At 44.2% G+C, this 10,098-nt stretch overlaps 1 pseudogene; it reads left to right on the top strand.

Moving 5' to 3' along the window:
• Positions 1-9,099: 9,099 nt before the first annotated feature.
• On the top strand, positions 9,100-9,536 carry LOC127667887 (40S ribosomal protein S20-like; annotated as a pseudogene).
• The last annotated feature ends 562 nt before the right edge of the window (positions 9,537-10,098 follow it).

The following is a 10,098-nucleotide window of genomic DNA, read 5'->3' on the forward strand; positions in this document are numbered from 1 at the left end:
ACATTTCTCTTGAAGTATGGCTCTCACAGCATCCTAAAAGTTCTGATTGGAGGCACAGGCTCCTTACCATTTGTGTTGGTTAATGTGTTTACCCAGGTGAGCAGACATCGTGACCAAGGCAACTCTTATAAGGACAGCATTTAATTGGGGCTGGCTTGCAGGTTCAGAGGGTCAGTCCGTTATCATCTCGGTGGGAGCACGGCAGCATCCAGGCAGGCATGGTGCAGAGGGAGCTGAGAGTCCTGTATCTTCATCTGAAGGCCCCTAGGAGAAGACTGGCTTCCAGGCAACTAGGAAGAGGGGTCTTAAAGGCCACACCCACAGTGACACACCTAATCCAATAAGGCCACACCTCCTCCAAACAGGCCACACCTCCTAATAGTACCACTCCCTGGGCCAAGCATATAAAAAACATCACACCATTTGTTCGTTTTGAGACAGGGTTTCTCTGTTTTGAAATCTGCTCTGTGGGCCAGTCTGGCCTCAGACTCACAGAGATCCACCTGCCTCTTCCTCCAGAGTGCTGGGATTAAAGGCATGCACCACCACCGTCCAGCCTGCTCATTATCATTTACTTCTAAAGGATTTAATATTCAATCTTCCTTGTTCTCTGGGTTATTTAAAGAAGCATTTTTGGATTTTCAAAAGCGTTTGCATGTTTGCTTTTGTTTTGTTTTGCTCGTGGGGCTGGGAATGGAACCCAGGTTCCCACAGGTGCCAGGGAAGATCTCCCCACAGTCCTCACCTGCAGCCTCTCACGCAGGTGTTTTATCTCTTTATTTTTAATGTCATGTCTAGCTTCTATTTTCCATCTCATTTCTAATCCTTTGTTTCTAAATTTTCATTTTGTTTTACGCTTCAGGAGGGCGAGCAGGGATTCCAGGCTATGGAAAAGTGAGGCAGCAAACAGAATAATTAAGCTAAGCTCCTTGTGCTTCAGTGCTCACTGGTAAGGGCTGCATAAAGCCCCGCCGTGCAGAGCACGCTCAGAGCGGGCTAAGCGCCGGCTCGGCTTCTGACAAGTGTTTATATAGAATCTCCTGCTGTCCGACATTGCAGTTGAGCCATTTTTTATTTATTCGGTCATTTATCTAATCAAGTTTATTATATTATATTATTTATTTATTTTGAGTTTTTTTTTTCTGTATCTATGGCTGGCCTAGAAATCATGATCTAGACCTTTGGTTTCTCAGCCTGTGGGTTGTGACCCCTTTGGGAGCGGGGAATCACATAGCAGATATTCTGCATATCAAATATTTGCATTATGATTCATAACCGTAACAAAGTTATGGCTATGTAGTAGCAAAGAAATAATTTTATGGTTGGAGGTCACTATAACATGAGGAACTGGACTAAAGGGATGCAACATTAGGAAGGTTGAGAACCACTAGTCCATGTTCACCTTGAACTCACTGAGATCTACCTGTCTGTCCCCCCAAGTAATTTGCTTTTCAGATTTCAAAAAAGATTTGTGTTCATGCATGCATATGTGTGTGTGTATGCATGCCATGTGTGTGCAGATGCCCACAGAGACCAGGACAAGCAGCTGTTAACTGCCTGACATGGGTTCTAGGAACCAAACTTGGGTCTTCTGAAAGCGCAACAAATGCTCTTTGGTGGCTGGCCATCTCTCCAGTCCCTCGTTTATTCTGAGACAGGGTCTCATGTAACCCAGGCTGGCCTGGAGCTCAGGCTGTAGCTAAGGCTGACCTTGAACTCTGGCCCTTTTTCCTCTACCTCATGTCTTATGCAAAACCATGATCATACCTAGAGCTTCCTGAGTGTAGACAAACATTCCTATCTGAACTATACCAAAAATAAAAATAGAATAGAATAAGTCTCCTGGGCAAGGCATGGTGTTAAAGACCCTCTTACTACCAGCAAGTAGCTAGATCTCTGGGAGTCCAAAGCCAGCTAAAGATACATAGGAAAACCCTAGCCTGCAAAAGAAAAATAAAACAAAACAACAAAAATCTTCATCAAAATGAATGATTTATCTATTTGTAAATATGGCCCTCTGGATGTCACAGCACCACAGACTGTGAAATAAGGCCCTTTTTGACTTCCGTTGCTCTTGTTTGAATCTGTTACTACCCTAGCCCACTGTGTTACCTCAACCTCCAAAGTGCTGGAGCTACAGGTGAGCATCTCCACAGACTGGGTCTTGGTCCTCAGACTTGACATGGGTCTGATGGTTTGAAAACAACTTCTCTTATGCATTCCTAGAAATCCTGCTATGTTTGTTTCATGTGGCCCAGGCTAGCCTCTAAATCCTGATCTTCCTGCCTCTATGGCCCATATAGCCCAGGCTGCCCCCCCCCCCCCCGCCCCCGCACTTGATCTTCTTATACCATCTGGCAAGTGGTGGGATTACAGGCATGTATCACCACACCAGCTAGAAAACTTTTTTTTTTTTTTTAATCACACTTGTGTCAAGAATTGCAGCAGAAATGAAGACGCTGTCCTTCCTTAGGAAATCTAATATTGTATAAATTGAGGCTTCCTGCAAGGGATGGTAACAGTGGAAGAGATGAAGACAGTCCAGTCTCACTCAGGATGAGCAGCCCCTGCTGAGAGAGCAGAGAGCCAGGGACATTGATCCACCTCCGTGCAGTGCGAGGACAGCGCTGGCGTGTGGACGAGGAAGAGCCCTGTTGTGCTATCCTAAGCCTGTGGCCAATTTTTAGGCTAAGGTTGAATTGGAAATTCCTTTGAAGAAAATAATTGTCTTAAAAACAAACCCTACCTTTGAAATGAGGGAAGCGAGGTAGCGGGGGCGGTTTCCTTAAATGGACTCCTTTTCTCCAACTTCAGTTGATCTGTCCCCATAGACGAGCCAACATGTAAGAGCCTGCCAATTATTTCGGAAATCAGGGAATTACTAAGACCCTTTGAGACACGCATTTCAAGGGAAAATCTGGAGACCATAGTCACTCAGAGGCCACAGCACGAAACTGTTTATTGCTTGTGACAGATTCTGTCTTTCTGCTAATGGCTAACTTCTGGCTTTTGTGATTGTTAATGTTATCAAGTGAGCTCCTCTGGGCTGCGCTTGTTCCTGCTCTTCTGAGTGACATTTTTCCTGTTTTAATGACCTAGAAACATAATGAGCTGCATGAGTCACAAGTAATAATGATAAAAAGGAATCAAGGTAGAAACAAAGCTGACCTCGTTACCCTGAAGGAGCGGCATTTGACAAACGTAGGAAGGAAAACTGAGAGCAGAGGGTGGGGCATCTAACAGACCCTTGCATACCAATGGCTCATCAAAGCACTCGTGAGCAATCACCCATTCAGTGCTCACTGAGGCTCTGAGAGCAAGAGAGGTTAAGGGGTGTGTGTGTGTGTGTATGTGGTGTATGTATGTGTGTATATGTGTGTGGTATGTCTGTATGCATGTGTGTATATATGTGTGTGTATTTGTGTGGTGTGTGTATGCATGTGTGTATATATGTGTATATGTATTGTGTATATATGTGTCTGGTGTGTGTGTGATGTGTATGTGTATATGTGGTATATATGTGTATGTGATATATATATGTGTCTGGTGTGTGTGTGTGTGTGTGTGTGATGTGCATGTGTATGTGTATATGTGGTGTACATGTGTATGTGATGTATGTGTGCTATGCTGTGGTCTGTGTGTGTATACACACACTCATGCACATGCTTGCTTCCACATAAGTACAATGTTTGAGAAGGTCAGAAGAGGGTGTCGAATCCTCTGAGGCTGGAGTTATAGGTGGTTGTGAGTTACTCAGGTCCTCTGGAAGAGCAGCTCTCACCCATGGAGGGATTTCTCCTGCCCCGTGCCCAGCCTTTGAGGTTAAACAGTTTGAGGTCATACTTTATGTCAGCTGCTTCTCTGTTTCTCTAACAAACATGTGAGGCAATCGATTTCTGAAGAGAAACTCTTTCTGAAGAGTTTGTGGTTCACAGACTTGGAAGTTATGGTTCATGGACAGTTGGCTCTGTTGCCTTGGGGCCTTCATACCAAGGAGTCATAGCATGTCGGGAACTTACGGCAGAGCCAAGCTGCTTGGTTCCAATTCGGAATGAAGAGGGCGAGGGAGAGGAAGAGATCAGGATTGCAAAAGCCCCCTCTATAGACAGCTAGTGATCCGAACACCCCTGACTAGCCTGGAGAGATCACTCAACAGTTAAGAGCACTGTACTACCCCTGCAAAGGACCCAAGTTCAATTCTCAGCATCCACCTTTGGCAGCAAAAGACCACCTATAACTCTAGCTCCAGGGAGAGCCTATGCTTCTGGCTTTCAAGGGCACCTACCCTCACATGAGCATACATGCACAATATAAAATAATTTTAAAATCTTTTAAAAAATACCTCCTACTACATTCTATCTCTTAATTTCAATCATTTACCCATAGCTTGTCCATCCTGTCAAGTCTTGTTAACACATTGGCTTTGGGAGAACATTCTGGATCCAAACTTCACTTTATAGCTAGGAAGCAACCACAATGGCATTTAATCAAGACAGTCTGGCTTAGCCTGGGGCACCTCGGTCCTTTCAAGGACAGGGAATGGCAAAGACACAGAAAGATGTTAAACATACAGAGAGCCAGGCTTGGAAGCACAAAGGTATAGTCCCTGAACTTGGGAAGCTGAGGCAGGAGGACTACAGATAGTTTAAGGCCAGTGTATAAAATGGGTTCTAGGCCTGCAAAAGCTGCACAGGTAGTGTATGTCTGTAATGCCAGCTCTTGAGAGGTAGACACAGGATGATCAGGAGTTACAGGTCATCTATGGATACACAATCAAGTTTGAGGCTTGCCTGGACTATATGAGACCAGTCCTTAAAGCAAAAAAGAGTATATATGTAAAAAAATAATGTCTTGTTTTGTTAGCCTAGACTATGAGACCCACAGTTACCAAAAAGTAAAATAACATTGTTGTTGTAACTTCAGCACATAGGAGGTGGAGGCAGGAAGATCATGAATTCAAAGCCAGGCTGAGCTCAGAGACCCTGTCTCAAAAAGTAAAGAAGGGGCTGAAATAGAACCCAGTAGCAGAGCATAAGATCCTGGGGTCAGTCCTCGGCACTCCCGAAAGCCGGTTTCCAAGGCATATTGATTAGTGCCTTTGTAGGTAGACCAGAAGTCTGAATTAAGGATTTTCCTCTGCCTCACATCCTAGGACTTCAGGTATCCCTCACTACGCCTGCCCTGTTATGCCTTATTTCTCTGTATTCTGAGCACTGAACACAGGTCTGGCTCTTGCATAGATATTGAATCAAGGTCTATCACATAAATGAACCGGTAGACAAGCAGACAAAACTGGGTCAGGTTCTTAGCATGAAGCCATCTGAGTCACACTAATCAAACACGCACAGGTGGAATGTGTAAGAAATTGCAATAGAAAGCAGAATGCCAATATTTTTTCTCAGCATGAGGGGGGCAGTGTAGGGAAGGTTTTTTGTTATGTGAGCCTTCCGGATGATAGGACATTACAGCTATTGGGAAGAAGGCTAAAACAAACAAAATTTATAAATGTTCTTTATAAAATTCTGATGTAAGTTTTATCTCTGGGCCAAACCTGCATAAATAAATACAAAAATTAAAAGGTAAAATAAAAACGTTGCCTAATTTCGGAGCGCACATGCATGCACATGCGCACACACACACACACACACACACACACACACACACACACATGGATTTCACAGGATCAATTAAAAGTATTTGATCCAGGCAGGTATGGTGGTATGGTGGTGCCGGCCTATGATCCCAGCTACCATGGAGGCTGAGGAAAGAGAAAGTTTAAAGATTGGGTTATAAGTTAGTTTAAGGCCAGTCTGGGCAACTTAATGAGACTTGCCTCAATGAAAAAGCAAAGAGAGGGGCTGAGCATGGAGCTCTTTCAGTAGAGTGCTTGACTAGCATTGATAAGCCCTTGGTTTGATCCCCAGCAAAGCATAAAGCTGCACAGGATAGTACGTGCCTGTAATCCCAGAGCTTGGGAGGTAGACACAGGAGGATCAGGATGGTTAAAGGCCATCCTTAGCTACATACTCAAGTTTGAGGTTAGACCTAACTTAAAAAAAAAGTTAATTATGCTAAATATCTTTTCCCTGCAAAGAGGATTAGACTACCACAAGGAGTTAGGACATGCCATGGAACACAAGTCTCTCTCTCTCTCTTTTTTTTTTTTTTTTGGTTTTTTTGGATTTGGTTTTTTTCGGATTTGGTTTTTTTCGAGACAGGGTTTCTCTGTATAGCCCTGGCTTTCCTGGAACTCACTCTGTAGACCAGGCTGGCCTCGGGCTCAGAAATCTGCCTGCCTCTGATTCCCAAGTGCTGGGATTACAGGCGTGCGCCACCACGGCCCGGCTGAGCACAAGTCTCTTAAAATTCACCAGAGAGGGGCTGGAGAGATGGCTCAGCAGTTAAGAACACTGGCTGCTTTTCCAGGGGACCTGGATTTGGTACCATCCTCCCACAATCATTTGTAATTCCAGTTCCAGGGATCCAATGCCCTTTTCTAACTTAGGCACACACCTATTTACATGCAGGCAAAACACTCATACATAGAGAATAAACTAATTTTTGAAGTCACTAGAGAAACAAATTCAGTCAACGGAGAGTTGGACAGTTTTGTGCATAGGTAATGTAAGCAGGCAGTAGCTGTGGGCTGCAGTCTCTTTTGTTTTATGAACTCCCTTCTGCAACTCCTGAAAAATATTTCTTTCAACATTAGAAGGATCCTTTTATATGTAAATCACATCCTCAGATGATATTACATCATAAAGCCAAGGCACAGCAGGAAATAGATTATAGGTCACTACTGCACTAATCTTGTGTGTGTGTGTGTGTGTGTATGTGTGTGTGTGTTTCCACGTGTGTGCACACACACACATACCCCAGTGTATGTATGTACATATATTTGCACATGTGTGCATGTGCATCCATGTGTGCATGTACATGTATATGGCTGTGTCTGTGCATGTGTCTGTGTGTGTGCACATGCATGAGCATGCCAGTACATGTGCCATGTGTGTATATATGTGTGTACATGTCTGCATTTGTGCACATGTAGAGACTAGAGGTAAGTGCTGGGCTTCATTGTTTTTTTTTTTTTACCAATTTCATATATGTATGAGTTACCTCTGTGTTGCATGTTTTCACATGTGTAAGTGTGTGCTGGTGCATGAGGAGGCCCCAGGTGATCATTCTCTGTCACTCCTCTTCCTTATTCTTTGAAGCAAGATCTCTCAGTCATACCCAGAGCTCTGAAGATGCCTAACATTGCTGGCCAGTTTGCTCTGGGGAATCCCCTGCCTCTGCCTTCCCAAGCTTAGATTACAAGCTGGCTGTCACACCCATCTGACATTTATGAGGGTTCTGGGGATGCAGATTCAGGCTTGAATGGCATGTGCTCTAACCCATTAAGCCATCTGCTTGGCTCCAGCATCAGTTGTCTTTCTGAATTATTCTCCATCCTACTTAAGACAGGGTCCCTCACTGAACCTAGAGACTACTGTTCCAGCTGCACTGAGCCAGTGAACCTCAGGCCTCTCTGGTTCCATCTTCCCAGGGCTGTAATTACAAAGCATACCACCATGGCCCTCTTCCCTTCCTTCCTTCCTTCCTTCCTTCCTTCCTTCCTTCCTTCCTTCCTTTTTTCTTTCTTCCTTCCTTCCTTTCTTCCTTCCTTCCTTCCTTCCTTCCTTCCTTTCCTTCCTTCTTTCCTTCCTTCCTTCCTTCTTTCTTTCTTTCTTTCTTTCTTTCTTTCTTTCTTTCTTTCTTTCTTTCTTTCTTTCTTTCTTTCTTTCTTCTTTCTTTCTTTCTTTCTTTCTTTCTTTCTTTCTTTCTTTCTTTCTTTCTTTCTTCTTTCCTTCCTTCCTTCCTTCCTTCCTTCCTTCTGGGGAGACTTAGGTCCTAACATGTGCCCAGTAAGCCCTTTACTGAGTAATCTCCCTTGCCTATTATTTTGATATGTTAAAAGCAGGCAGAGCCTTTAATACCAGCAAGATCTCTGTGAATGTGAGGCCAGCCTGTCCTACATAGTGAGTACCAGAACAGCCAAGGCTGTCTCAAAAATAACAAATTAATTAATTAATTAATTAAAATAGAAATAGGTGGGAAAAGCCAGAAAATCTGTTCTGGTTTCACCCATTACTATTTAAATAGTCATTTGCTGGGTGGCTTTCAACTAGAACTTGGCTTCTCTGACTCTCAAGTTTCAAGATAAAATGAAATGTAAAATGTGAATAAAATATCTAACAATATAAAATATTGATACCTTTCAGAAGGACTTCCAAATCTAAAAATGCAAGACTTGATGCCTTTGATTTATGGGTTAGACTTTCAGACTACTAATTTTGTGCCGTGGACTCCAGATAAGCTACCTCATGAGCCTTCAGGGGAATCCTTCTGCCTCTGCCTCCCATCTCTTTGCAGAAGTGCTGAGACTGCAGGCATACATGCCATCTTGGGCTTTTACTTGGGTTCTGGGGATCTTGACTCAGTTCCCCAGACTTATAGGCTTTTACCTCCAGAACCATCTTTCCTGGGTTACAGTCTCCTCCACGGGCAAGGTGTAGACAGACCGTCTTCCTGTCCTGGGAACGCCAGTCTGTCAAGGTCTTCAGTAGATTGGATGAGGTACATGCACATCACTGAGTCATCAGCTTCCACTTTTGCAAACACACCAGGTTTAGTTAAGTGCTGGGGATGGAACCCAGGGCCTTGCACATATGAGGCACGCACAGACGCATTGAGTGAGCATTGAGTGATGCCCTGGCCCTTGAGATGCTATTCACACCTGAAACACACCTCAGGGCGGCATCTAAACTGATGTTCAACCAAACAACTGGGCTTCTTAGCCAAACTCACGCTGATATGAAACCTGCAACCATAGCCAGGCAGCGGTGAGGCACACCTTTAGTCCCAGTGCAGAGGCAGAGGCAGACGGATCTCAGTTCAAGGCCAGCTTGGTATCTGATCCACAGAGTTCTAGGACAGTCAGGGCTATTACACAATGAAACCTCTCAAATAACAAAACAAAAGAGATTATCTATGTCCTCTTAAAAAAAAAAAAAAAAGATTGCTTTCTGAGACCGGGTGGTGTTGCGGAGCTCTGCCACGTCACTTCTGCTCCGTCCTGACTCACCGCTGTTCGCTCCTGCTGAGGAACAAGTCGGTCAGGAAGCCGCGCCTCAGTCATGGCATTTAAAGATACTGGAAAGACGCGTGGAGCCCGAAGTGCTTCACCGGATTTGAATCGCGCTCACCAGCTGCAACGTGAAGTCGCTGGAGAAAGTTTGTGCGGACTTGATCAGAGGCACAAAGGAAAAGAATCTGAAAGTGAAGGGACTGGTGCGCATGCCCACCAAGACATTGAGAATCACTACCAGAAAAACACCTTGCGGTGAAGGTTCCAAGACCTGGGATCGTTTTCCAGATGACGATCCACTAGGGACTCATTGATTTACATAGTCCTTCTGAGATTGTTAAGCAGATTACTTCCATCAGTATTGAGCCAGGAGTGGAGGTTGAAGTCACCATTGCAGGTGCCTAAGTCAACTGTTTAAATAAATTGACTTTATTGTTAAAAAAAAAAAAGATTAGTTTTGTTTTACATGTATGGTGTTTTCCCTGTGTATATACTTGTGTGTCACACAAGTTTGATGCCCTAGGAGGCCAGAAAATGGAACTGGGTCCTTTGGAACTTGAGTTAGAGACAGTTATTGGCCAACATGTAGGGCCTGGGAACTGAACCCAGGTCCTTTAGAGAAACAGTCAGTGCTCTCAAGTGCTGAGCCTTCTCTCTAACCCCATGATGTCCTTTTAAGAGAGGCGGAGGACATGGACTTGCCTTTTTTCCCTATTATGTGATTGACAACCTGCCAACAGGAGGTAGGCTCTTATCACAGCCTTGGGACTTGGACTTCTAGGCTACAACTGTAAGAAAGGCATATTGTTTAAAAGCTGTCCAGTCTATGACACAGCGTCATAGCAGCCCGAGCTGTGTAACACAATTTCCTACTTATTTGCATATTCCCAGAACTTGGCACAGGCATGGTGCCTGAGAAGGAAACTTAACAACTGTTAACCGAATGGCACTGAGCTCAAGTTCAGATG

The sequence above is a fragment of the Apodemus sylvaticus genome, chromosome 17 (assembly GCF_947179515.1).
Source record: "Apodemus sylvaticus chromosome 17, mApoSyl1.1, whole genome shotgun sequence".
Classification (NCBI taxonomy): Eukaryota; Metazoa; Chordata; class Mammalia; order Rodentia; family Muridae; genus Apodemus; species Apodemus sylvaticus.